Below are 13,304 nucleotides of genomic sequence, written 5' to 3'. Positions count from 1 at the left end.
AAACACTAAGTAGCCAGACATGGTGGTATATTCCTTGAATACTTTAAAGGAAGGGTAGGTGGGCTGCCCTCTGTGAATTTGAGGCCAGCCTGGGCTGCATATAAGACCCTGTATCAACAACAATAACAAAAAGGTTTAATAAAAAAAAAAAACAAGAAAAGTTTAGCCTAGCATCACCTAGTATTAAAATATCTATCCAGGCCAGCGAGATGACACATAGGGTAGAGGTACCTGCTACTCAAGTTTGAGGGGACTCAGGTTCAATCCCTGGGCCAGTGGTGACTGACTCCCAGAGACTGGGAAAGTTTTCTTCTATGATCTTGTTGAATATATTTTCTGTGCCCTTGAGTTGCTATTCTTCTCCTTCTTCTACCCCTATTATTCGTAGGTTTGGTCTTTTCATGGTGTCCCAAATTTTGGTTCATGACTTTGTTGGCTTTAGTGTTTTCTTTGACTGATGAATCTATTTCTTCTACTGTATCTTCAATGCCAGAGATCCTCTCTTCCATCTCTTGCATTCTGTTGGTTATACTTGCATCTGAAGTTTCTGATCTTTTACTCAGATTTTCTATTTCCAGCATTCCCTCTGTTTGTGTCTTCTTCATTTTTTCTATTTCCCTTTTCAGGTCTTGGACTGTTTCCTTCATTTGTTTCATTGATTTTTCTTGATTTTCTCTCAGTACTTTATTGTTTTCTTCCAGGACTTTATTGATTTCTTCTAATTTGTTTGCCCTTTCCTCTAGTTGTTTACAGCGTTCTTCCCATTTTTTGTCTTTTCCTCTACACAAGCCTCTACCTTCTTCAGGATGTCATTCATAAGGCTGTTTTCTTCTGCTTCTTCCAATTTTTGATGTTCAGGTCTAGGTGTTGGAGGAGGGCTAGGTTCTGGTGATGCTGTATTGCTATTCATTTTGTTGTATGTATTTCTGCCTTGATGTCTGCCCATCTCCTTGTGGTTCGTTTTTGGTCTTATCAGCACACTTGGTTCAGACAGAGCTGACAGATTCAGGAAGTCTCTCTCTCTCTTTTCCAGATGGGAGCTCTCTTGTCCAAATGGGAACTCCGGGGCAGGATGGGAGCTCTTGTCCAGAAGGGAAGTCTGGGGTAGGATGGGAGCTCTTGTCCAGAGAAGAAGTCCGGGGCAGATTGGGTGCTCTTGTCCAGAAGGGAAGTCCAGGGTAGGATGGGCGCTCTTGTCCAGAAGGGAAGTCCGGGGCAGGATGGGAGCTGGGGTCCGGCCTCTAAATCTAAGGAAGTGCCTGGGGTCTCAGGCGGATGGGGGTGGGGGCAAGGCGTGGAGATTGCAGGGTCTGCCGGGGGTCTTGGAGAAGGGGATCCTTCCCGGTGGGGCTAGAAGGGAACCTGCCCAGTGGCCAGAACCTGGGGCCAAATTGGGCAGGTCTTCCCAGGAGTGGCTGGTGCCCAGAGATGGGGTCCGGGCCAAGCCAGGGCACTCACCTGTGCTCCAGAAGGGAAGTCCGAGGCAGGATGGGATCACCAGTTCTTATTTAATAAAGCCTGTCCTAATTTAAATTTATTCATGGTCACAGTGAATCTCTGAGTGACCCAGGCCGCACATTATTTTGTTGTATTCTAACATGTTAGTTTCTGTTTTAAGTATGCATGTATGTATGTATGTATGTATGTATGTATGTATGTATATATGTATTTATTTTGGGTTTTTCAAGACAGGGTTTCTTTGTGTAGCCCCGTCAGTCTTGGAACTCACACTGTACCAGGCTGGCCTCGAACTCACAGAGATCTGCCTGCCTCTGCCTCCCGAGGGCTGGGATTAAAGGCATGTACCACAACAGCTTGGCTATAGTTTATTTTATTATTATTCCTTTGAAGCCTGTATGTTTTCACACACACACACACACACACACACACACACACACACACACACACACACACACAATCTTTATTCTTTGGGAATTTCACATCATGCACCCCAAATCTGCTCCTTTCCCAGTCCTCCATATCCTCCCTTCACCCTTGCAGCATCCCTCCCCTATAATAAAATATAAAAAATACCAAACTAAACCAACCAACCCACTAACCAACCAACCACGCAAACAAAAAAGCCCACTTCTCTCTTTTGTCTCTCCCGCCTCTTCAACATCTCTTCATTCATTTGAGTGGCACTGGGATCCTCGGTGTGTCCTGCAGTATACCCTTTGTTCAATCAGCCCCATCCGAAAATGAAAATTGTAATGAGTCATTGGTCTGGTTCAAGGCCTCTGGTTTCTGGTACACCGTCATCACTGGATCCTCACTGACACTCCTCTCTGATATCCCACGGCTGCCCCTAGTCATGGAGATCTGCAGAACCAGTCCCTTCACATGCTCCAGCAGGTCCTAGATGGGGTTGATGTTAGGGTGGGCCAATCCAAGGCCCTGGATATGGACCTGGGTGGTAGTTGAGTTGGTCAGTCCTTGATACTAAGGCTGCCCCCTCAGGTGGAGGTGGAACCAGCTCTCCTATGCCCATGGCATCAGGGTCATCACTCTCATGCCTGTGTTGAGAGATGGGGCCAACTCTTCTAAGTATAGGGGGCCAGCTCTCCATGCCAGAGTCATTGGGGCCAGCTCTCCTGTGAGGGTCAAGTTCAGCACTCTAGCTGCAGTGTCTAGTGAGGAGCAGGCCCAGCTTTCCTAGGGCCAACACAGGGCAGGTGTGGCTCAGCACTGCCCTTGGATTTCATCATACATGGCCTCCTATGGTAACATGGCCCACAGATGTCAACACAGTCTCCAGTTATAGTACGACCACAGATCCAGAGGTGGTCCTCCAGAGCATCTCGGGCCCAGATGTTACCATGTCCCGTGTCTCAGCTCATGTCACTCAGAGCAGTTCAGCCCCTGCATCAAGTAGCATGGCTCTCAGACACCAGCATAGTCTGAGGTGGCTAACCAGACCCTGGGCATCTGCATGGCCCTTGGTGGCAACAGATGCTATGGACATCAACTTAGACCCTGGCTGCTGTGGGGCCATGGACCCAGAGATGGCCCTAGACTGAAGCTTGGGCCCTGACATACTACGGCCCCACGTGATGGCACAGGCCAACCAGAGCAGCAGCATGGCTGTGGGACACCAGCATGTTCTCAGGTGGCAGACCAGACCTCAGGCATCTTCATGCCCCTTGGTGGTAACAGGAGCCATGGATATCAACTCAGACCATGGCTGCCATAGGGACACGGACCTAGACATGGCCCTCAGCAGCTACTTGGGCCCGGATGACACCTAGGCCCCAGGTGGTAGCATAGGCTACTCAGATCAGCATGGCTCTGGAGGCTTGGACAAGTCCACAGGTTGTGCCACAGACCCTGGGTATCCATGTGGCCTAGGTGGCAACACAGGACACAGACTTTAACACAGGCACTGGCTGCAGTAGGACATGGACCCAGACATTGTCATAGGCAGCTACATGGCCTGGATGTCACCAAGGCCCCGGGTAGCAGCACAGGCACTCAGATTGGCATGGCCCCAGAGGCAGCATGATCCTGGGTCACCAACACGCCCCAGGTGACAGCCCAGACCCCAGACATATGCATGGCTTTCAATGGTAGCAGGAGCCATGGATATCAACACATAGACCCTGGCTGCAGTAAGGCCATGGACCCAGACATGACCTTCAAGCAGCCCAGGCACAGGAATCATCACTTCCCTGGGTGACAAGCAAGCCATCTACCTCAGCCAGCTCCTCACCACCTTCGGTTCTTCTGTTCCACCTCTTTCCACAGCACATGAACCATTCTGTCTCTCTTTTTCTCCCATTTCTCCACCACACATTTGCTCATTATAATGGCACCCAACCTCCATCAACTGCTTTACGCAGCCCAGGTCTTGAGGACCCAGGATGGCCTGTGAGTGGCTTCCACCTATCAGAGCTGTTTTCTAATGACAGAATGGTAGATATGTCCAGATGGAAGGGTGAGTGAGGAGGAACTGGGAGGAGTAGGGGGAAGGGAAACCATAATCAGGATATGGTATGTGACAGAAAAATCTATTTTCATTAAAAGAAAAAAGAAAGCATTGTTGTGACCCCTCCCCAAATAAAAAGTAATCATCACCATCAATACTTTCTGTGCCCACCTTCTCCTTAGATTCTCCATTTGCAGGGTTACTACTGAATCCCGTGCTCAAAGGATCAAGTGACCCTGAATCAAGAAGGCTTAAGTGATCCACTGTTTCACAATTCCGATGTGTAGGCAATAGTCATCAGTGAAAACAATACTCATGACTTAGAAATGTCACCCCCCAAAAATAGAACGTGTCATTATGTTTAAATGGCATTTCCTGAAGAGTGTACATCTGAAGAATACTAAACCCCAGAAAGCATATGAAATTAAATAACTTGGAATTTCATGATTTTATTGTTAACATGAGTGCTGAATTTTAGTGAAGCTGGACATTGAGTACAGGTGTCACCAGATTTCCCTCTAGCTCCTGAACTAAGATTGCACTCTAGGGATAGTCATCCCTATCGATAATGAGAAGGACCTTTTCAATACGAGGAGGTGTGCTCTGTACTACGACACGCCTCTGACTCTTCCTCTCTTCTGCTCTCCGATGGACGAACCATGTCTAAAATTAGAGGAAGGCAGGATTGGAGTTAGCATTGGCTTCCACCCCAGAGCCAAGAGATAAAAACCACTTTAAGACACATAACACTGACTTTCTATTCAGCTCATAAAAGCAAATACCAGCTGTCTGTCAAATTCTGTAATAGGCCATGATTTTGTCTTTTTCCAGCAGTATAGACACTTCAGTGGTTTCTTTTCTAATGGATGGAAAGCTTAGATTACAACATGTTCCAGTTCCTTGATATTAATTCAATATATGGTAACTGGGTAAAGGAAAGTCTTCATTCTGACATTTTTCCATCAGCTGTAGAAAACCCTCCTCACTAGTGATACATTCCTCTTGTTTGGGCAGAGATTGTAGATCAGCAAATGTTAGCACATTTTAAAGGCCTATGGACGGGAACAGCTTTCTGTTTGCAAAAGCAATCTTCAGTATGAAGTAATTAATCAACAGAAATAAGCATGGGAGATTTTTAGAAAGAAAATAGCATTCAAGGGTTCCAATGGGATTGTTGGTGCTTGAAATTTCAGGGGAGCGAACAAGTGGTGGGCAGAGAAGGCCTGGACAATGGTTTGACATCACAGCCTCCAGTGTTTGTGAAGGTTGACAAATTTAACCTAATGACATACAGGACAATGAATCCTTTACCAACTCCAGGAGTTCAGCTGAAAGCATGACTTCCACCCATGGTAAATCTGAACAGTAAATTCTTTCATGCTATAAAAAGTTCTCCAGGATCAGGACGAAGAATAATATCATTGTTTCACCTATACTTCCAGAACCCTGTCCAGCACAGAGGGCACACTAGGCCCTGCTGTGTCATCAGGACATCTAAAGCCCATCTTTCTTCAAAAGGCAAAGAGTAAGATGGTCCACAACAGTGTGGGGAAAGTGGTCATAAATCAGCTCTTTCTAAATATGGTCTAGCTATGGAAATACAGTCACAGTAACCTGTTAGATGTCACCATCCTCTCAGGCTCCTAGTGAAATGAGGGTCCATTGTATTGGGAAGTTCTCAAACTGTACATTTGTGCCTCCATGTCCTTTCTTTCCCTGCCTATTATATGGATGTATAGTCTATAGAAGACCAACCAAAACACCAGAAGCCCTACTACCATCCTGATGCCTCCATGAACTCAAATAAAGCCCCAGTGGCTGACTCATGTGGTCTCACATTAAGTCAGAGTTCCCCGTTTGATTCCTAAAGCCTATCGTTTGCATTTGTAAGAGGAAAGAGGAAATCAGAAACGAGGCTATTGGAAAGTCACACTCAAGAGTGTGCAAACAGGAGACCATGGGTGTTTTCTCTTGTGTCTTGTGTCCACCTTCTCTCTGTAGCTGCAGTGCACCAGTCTCTAGAGCTGGAGTGTATCATCCTCTCTAGAGTTGCAGTGCATCATCCTCTCTAGAGCTGCAGTGCACCAGTCTCTAGAGCTGGAGTGTATCATCCTCTCTAGAGCTGCACTGCATCATCCTCTCTAGAGCTGCAGTGCACCAGTCTCTAGAGCTACAGTGCATCATCCTCTCTAGAGATGCAGTGCATCATCAACTCTAGAGTTGTAGTGCTTCAGTCTCTAGAACTGCAGTGAATCAGTCTCTCTAGAGATGCAGTGAGTCAGCCTCTCTAGAGATGCAGTGCATCAGCCTCTCTTGCAAAGAACAATGAGGCTACAATCGACAACCCAAGAGAAGCCAGGTAAAGAGGAGGTCCCATAGAGGGACATTCATGGATCACCCCAGGAAGGGAAAACAGATACGATCTCCTTTGTAAACTGGGTAGGGGATAGAATGGAGGGGTTGGGAGATAGGAGCATGAGGGATCTGGTTGGCCAAGTTGGAGTAGGAATGGAAAGGGAGAGCAATGAAAGAGATATCTTAAGAGAGCCATTATGGTTTTAGGGAGAAACCTGGTGCTAGGGAACTCCCCAAGAACCCAATGCCTTGTTCAGCCTTGATGCAGTAGGTCCTGCCCCAACTGAATGTACCAGGTTTGTTGACTCACAATGGAAGCCTTACCCCCTATGAGGAGTGGATGTGGGAGTTCAGGGAGGAGGTGTGGATGAGAGCAGGAGATGGGGAAGGAGGGGAACTGTGGTTGGTATGTAAAATGAAAAAAAATCTTAAATAAAAAAAAGTGCCTAGGACAAGGCTTCCCAAGACATGAGGAAGGCTGTAGATTGACTGTTCAATGTCTTTGCTTGGATTTACTGACCTTCACTTTGACTTCAGGAATTGTCAAAGCTTGTGCAAGTTCTTTCCTGTGGAAAGAGAACCACAAATGTTTAGCATGCCGTGTTTTACATGAACTGCAAAGTCATAAATGATTTCTATGCTTTTTTAATATTGCTATCTTCCCTCAACCCCCCCTTTAACTTTCATTCTCAGAACTAGTCTTGCTTTTGCAATGGTTTCACCTCTTATAAAAGTTTCTAAAAAAGATTTTAATTTTAACACTCTATGAAAACTTAAAAATAAATGCCAAAGTGTATGCCGAGCAAATTGTGCTAAATTAAAAAACAGCACCGGGGAAGGGAAAGGGAAAGCGAAAGGAGTTGATTGATAGGTACACAGTCCCTGAAAAGATGACAAGACTACTGGTGAGGAGGTCACCCAACAAAGTGTAAATCCTTAACACTGGTGAACTTTACACTAGTGAGTATTTTGGCACACTATACTCATGTCTCAATATTTTACAGAAATTAAAATATGACTCGAAATGAGTGGTGTTGACTATGTACACTTGTTTGGGCCAACACTACACGCTAATACTGACCTTGACCCCTACACAAGGCACCCTCCTGTACCCACCACCTAGGGAGAAGACAGCAGTGTCTTAGGGTAGGATGACAGGAAACCGGGGCCTGGAACAACAAAAGGACATCTCAACCTGTGACAACAGGGAGGTTGGGGATAGCTCCTGGTGCAAGACACATACATACCTGGCAAGCGCATCTGGGTACTGAGTTTCTTTGCATAATTTTTCCATTTCCTCGACCTGCCCCAGTGTGAACTTCAATGTGGTTCGCTGCCGCCTTCGTGATGAACGGCGCCTGGGAATCCGAATCACAGGCTCGGCTGAGGGCCTTGGCTCCTCCTGGTGAGGCTCCGAGGAAGAGGAGTTCGGGTCCCTACTGCTCTCCTCAGAGTCGTTTTGGCTCTCACGGACCTGGCGGACCCCGTTATTTAGTTCCATTACGCAGCCCGCGTCACCTCCACTAGGGTTGCCACCCACCATGGCCAAGGCAGCCTCTAAGGTGGAGACCTCAGCTATCTCCTCACCATTCTCATTCCTCACAACGTATATATATTGCCAATGGACCTTGCGGGCCATGACTAGTAGTGGGCCGAAACCACAGAGAGAAGTGGGGCCCCAGGAATGACGACACTCAAGGCCTATTGTTTGGTCATGTCTACTACTGATGAGGCATCAAGAGAGGCCTGAGGAAAGGGTGACGTCAATGTGTCCTTCTGAGCATGCTCCACGCTTCTCCACATTCCTCAAGGTTTGCGTCCTCACGCTCATCTCCAGATGGGCGCTATAGGCTTTTCCCTCCCTGACTGACTGCTCTGGGCTTTATGACCTCTTGCTGAGGTAGGTGGTATTTGCTTTGTTGCACAAATGGTAGGTGTGGCCCAATAGATGAGGAACGAGGGAGCCACTGTGAACAGGGTTGTGAAAGGTCGTGTGAAGTTAAACCTTGCTTCCAGGGCATGCATGTAGAATGAGTTTTAGCTTGCTTCTGCATGCATGTGCGTGCTGCCTGTTCCTCCTAGGTTATAGAGATGACACCGGAGGATGAATTGTGTAGCATTGCAAGATAATTGGGGAATAGAGTATGGGAGAAAGATGGGAACACACACTGACCACAGGACCCTTGCGAGAACATGTAGAAAATTTCTGTGAACCTCACCCTCCACCTACCACTGCTGCTCAGAGAATGGGCTTAGAACTAAGTGGACATGATCAGATTAGTGGCTGATAGTTCAAGACTGCCTGTTAGTACATTGAGTCCTAGAACACACTCTTGTCTTCCCTAAGTTGCTTTTTCATAGTATTTTATCACAGAATAAGCAAGCAACTGAGGGGTGGAGTGACTTTGGGTGGGGGAGGAGTGAGTGATGAGGACTTATTGATGGGGGAAGTGATTGATGGGGGTGAGTGACTGATGAGGAATGGCTGATGGGGGAGTGATTGATGGAGAGTGACTGATGGGGAGTGACTGAGGGGAGTGACTGATGGGGGAAGTGACTGATGGGGAGTGACTGAGGGGAGTGACTGTTGGGGGAAGTGACTGATGGGGGAGTGACTCATGGGGAGTGACTGATGGGGAGTGACTGATGGGGAGTGACTGATGGAGAGTGCTGAGACAGTTTTCAGTTGAGATTTTTTAAAATTTCCTTTAAGTTCCTAATTGTGTATGTAAGTGCATGAGCCACGTGTGTGGGACAGAAGATAACCTGGAGGAGTTGTTTCTCTCCTTCCACTGCATCCAGGAATTGAACCCAGGCTGACAGACATTAGCAGCAAGTACCTTTACCATCGGAGTCATCTTGCTGGCCCTGACAGTACCTATTTAGACAGGTTGTTTGTTAATGGGCATTTCCTAGTGTTATATATGTTCTCGTTCCCATATACTTAGGTCTTGAAATGCATAGCTGTTTGAAGATTCAGAAATAGTAGTGTTTCGTTTAGGTCTTCTAGACACATACAACCACAAGAGCTAGTCAGCATAGCTTGATGTTAAACTTAGTAAACAATTAGATTTCAGATTTTGGTGTAGTCATGTTTTTTTTAAATGTTGTTGTTCGTTTTTTTGAGACAGGGTCTCGTATAGCTCAGACTGGCTTTGAATTCAGTATGTAGTAGAGCCAGACCCTGAGTTCCTGATTCCCCTCCCTTTGCCCCCTGGGTTTTGTGATTACAGATTTGCACCATCATGCCTGGGTTCAATTTTTAAATGTAATTTAAGAAAAATGCATTGTCAATATTATTTTGTGTGGGTATGGATGCATGTATACTCTGGCACCACGTGACAATCATAGAATAACTTTGTGTACTGGGTTCTTTCTTTACGTCTATATGTGTCCTCTGTCACACTCAGGCTATCAGGCTTGAGTCTTTACCAGCTGAGTTATCTCACTGGTTCCAGGTTTTTGTTTGTTTGTTTTTCAAGAAAGGTTTTTTTATAAGCTGTATCAGTTCCTTGGTTGAATCTTTGGGGTCGCACAAGTATACTATCATGTCATCTTCAAATAGGGAAAGCTTGATTTCTTCTTTTCCAATTCGTATCCCCTTAATCTCTGCAGAGACCAGAGAGCATGGATTCTGTGGAGCATAGGCAGTTGTGTGCTGGCAGCTGAACTTGCAGCCTTTGGAAGAGCAGCATGCACTCTTAACTGCTCAGTCATCTCTCCAATTTTTACTTTTTTATTTATTTTGTTTTGTTTTTTTTTTTTTTGAGATGTGGCTTCTCTGTGCAGTCCTGCAGAACTCACTATAGACCAGGCTGGCCATGAACTCACAGATTTCCACCTGCATTGCCTCCCAAGTGATGGGATTAAAGGTGTGCATCACCACCTCCGGCCAGTCGTGATATTTTTTATTTTTATTTTTATTTTGCAATACAATTCAATTCTATATATCAGCCATGGATTCCCTTGTTCTCCCCCCTCAGGCCCCCCTCACCTTTCCCCCAGCCCACCCCCCATTCCCACCTCCTCCAGGGCAAAGCTTCCCCCACAGACTGAGATCAACCTGGTAGACTCAGTCCAGGTAGGTCCAGTCCCCTCCTCCCAGGCCGAGCCAAGCGATCCTGCATAGGCCCCAGGTTTCAAACAGCCAACTCATGCAATGAGTACAGGACCTGGTCCCACTGCCTGGATGCCTCCCAAACAGATCAAGCCAATCAACTGTCTCACCCATTCAGAGGGCCTGATCCAGTTGGGGACCCCTCAGCCATTGGTTCATAGTTCATGTGTTTCCATTCCTTTGGCTATTTGTCCCTCTGCTTTATCCAACCTTGGTCTCAACAATTCTCGCTCATATAAACCCTCCTCATTCTCGCTAATTGGACTCCCAGAGACCCACCCGGGACCTAGCCATGGATCTCTGCATCCAGATCCCTCAGTAGTTGGATGGGGTTTCTAGCAAGACAATTAGGGTGTTTGGCAATCCCATCACCAGAGTAGGACAGTTCGGGCTGTATCTCAACCATTGCCAGCAGTCTGTGGTGGGGGCACCTTTGTGGATTTCTGTGGGCCTCTCTAGCACTTTGCTTCTTCCTATTCTCATGTGGTCTTCATTTACCATGGTCTTTTATTCCTTGTTCTCCCTCTCTGTTCTTGATCCAGCTGGGATATCCCGCTCCCCCAAGCTCTCTTTCCTGCTTTCTTTTAAAAAGAACCTGCATTGCATCCTTACCATGGCGATAGATACATTCAGACACTGGCAAAAAAAAAAAAAACAAAACAAAAAAAAAAAACATTCTTAGGAAATCAGAACTCATATCAGGTATTTCAACAGAGTCAAATGCAAGAACTTCCTTTGGCCATCAATGGAAAAGCAAAATGAGAACAACAAACTACCACAGAGCTGGGTCTCAGACCTCCAAGGGGACACCAAGGGGGACACGCTACCCAAATGTTTCTGGTGCAAGTAAGGAGCACAGCAAGGCTGGCACTGGAGGACTAAAGGCAGGTGAAGGCCATAGACAACTGTACCAGGCTTTTTCTTTTGGGCCACCAACCAGCTCCCAAATCAAGACACTTGATTAGTTTTGAATGCTCGACATAGCTTAGGCAGGTTTCTGGCTAGCCCTTTTAACATAAATTAACCTGTTTCTCTTTATCTACCTCTTGCCCCAGGGCTTAGAACCTTTCTTCTGTGTCTCTTACTTTCACTGCTTCTCTGTGTCTGACTGGTGTCTGCCTGACTTCGTGCCCCAGGCATGTCCCTCATTCTCTCCTCCTTTTTTTCTCATTCTTCCTTCTCGTGAGCTTAGAGTTCTCCTCCTCCTATTTATTCTCTCTGCCTGCCAGCCCCGCCTATCCTTTCCCCTGCCTAGCTACTGGCCATTCAGCTCTTTATTAGACCAATCAGTTGCCTTAGGCAGGCAAGGTGAAACAGATGCAACACAACTTTACATAATTAAATACACATCCTTACATCATTATATAAATGCAGCATAAACAAAAGTAACACACCGTTACACAGATAAGTAAAATTCTACAGCATGTTTGCCTAGTGAAAATAATATTCCACAACACTCAACTGCCATTGCTTCAGTAACGTTGACAGGAGCAGCAGACAAAAGGGGAAGGAATAAGCCCCTTGCCACCTATCACTAGTTCCGTTTTGGGGGCACTACCTACTAGAGAGCAAAAACGATAAGTGGTTTATATCTTAAGCCCACCATCACAAGAAGTTTGGACATGTAGCTCACACAGCTTAACAACTGACCTACATTTCATCCAAGGAGAATGGCGAGAGCTAGGTAAAAGTTATATTTATTCTTTATCTAGACTTCGTGCTGGAACCCAGGGAGGAAGCAGGAAAGGTAGAGGGAAGGAGCTGGAAAGACAGTTCAGCAGTTAAGTACACTGGCTGGTCTTCCAGAGGACCTGGGTTCAATTTCCTAAACCCATATAGCAGCTCACAAGCGATCATCTGTAACTCCAGTCCAAAGAGATCCAATGCCCTTTTCTGGACTCGAGGGGTACTAGGTATGTATGTGTAACACAGACATGCATGCAGAGCAAAGACCCATATCCAGACAATAAATAAAAAATTTAAAGGTGGCTGTAGAGTGATGGCATACATAATCTTAAAATCGATTATTTTATCTTCGATTTCTTCTTGTTATTCAATCCCAAAGGTCATCTGGCTCTAGGAAATTTTCCACAAGAAATGAACCTTAACTGAGCATGATGATTTCCAAAACTACACTTCAAAAATTTTTACCATGGAGACCAGTGTAGATTCACTTAGATTCTCTGGAATGTAAAGAAGCCCAACAGGAAGGAAACTCAGTATCCTTGTATTTGTCTAGAAAATTCTAAAAGTGGGGTAACACTGAGAGGAGCGCTCAGGAGGGACATGGGGATGCCTGAATTCAGAATCCCCAGCCAAATGTAGGGATACGTGGACTCAGAGAGCAACATACAAAATATGGGCATTGACAATGGCACTTATTGTGAAATTATACAAGAGGAGGATAAATGGAAGGGACGTGAGGAGAGGGAGAGGAGGATGTGTTCCGCACACAGCAGTGGGAATTAACTATGTGCTAACAGCTGAGGCCAGAGGAAAAGGACTTGTTAAGGAAATGAGCAGAGGACAAATTATCTCTTTGTTTACCCCAATACTCTAAATAGTTGTCAGGGTAGTCCTTGAGGAAGCAGGAAGATCAATTCCACTACAAACGATGTTTTGTGTCGGCTCTGCTGGTGATGGAAGCTAGGTTCTTGTACATACTAGGCAAGTGCTCTACCACTGGGGTTCTCATATACTGGCTGTCATCTTCTTTCTCAGTATGTTTTTGTCCTTGAGGACTCTGAATAGATAAGGTTGTAGATGTAACCAACCATCATATTAAATAAGAAACACAGAACCAATGCAAAGAAAGCCAAGAGGTCAGAGCTAAGAGCTAAAACCTTACCCTTCCTCCTGCGGTGGTCCTACCTCTCCGAACCAGAGCTACCTCTGTGTTAAAGTCTT

At 45.9% G+C, this 13,304-nt stretch overlaps 1 long non-coding RNA gene across 1 annotated transcript; it reads right to left on the bottom strand.

Annotated features, from left to right (window-relative positions):
• Positions 1 to 4,354: 4,354 nt before the first annotated feature.
• On the bottom strand, positions 4,355 to 7,060 carry LOC128115688 (uncharacterized). The gene is made up of 2 exons (XR_008220274.1): positions 6,801 to 7,060; positions 4,355 to 4,588 (listed from the first exon to the last, which is right to left on the bottom strand). It is a non-coding gene; the product is annotated as an uncharacterized LOC128115688 (long non-coding RNA).
• Between the last annotated feature and the right edge of the window lie 6,244 nt (positions 7,061 to 13,304).

The sequence above is a fragment of the Peromyscus californicus genome, unplaced genomic scaffold, assembly GCF_007827085.1.
Source record: "Peromyscus californicus insignis strain IS unplaced genomic scaffold, ASM782708v3 Scaffold_10__1_contigs__length_136768540, whole genome shotgun sequence".
Taxonomy (NCBI): Eukaryota; Metazoa; Chordata; class Mammalia; order Rodentia; family Cricetidae; genus Peromyscus; species Peromyscus californicus.
This window is presented reverse-complemented; position numbering and strand designations above follow the sequence as displayed.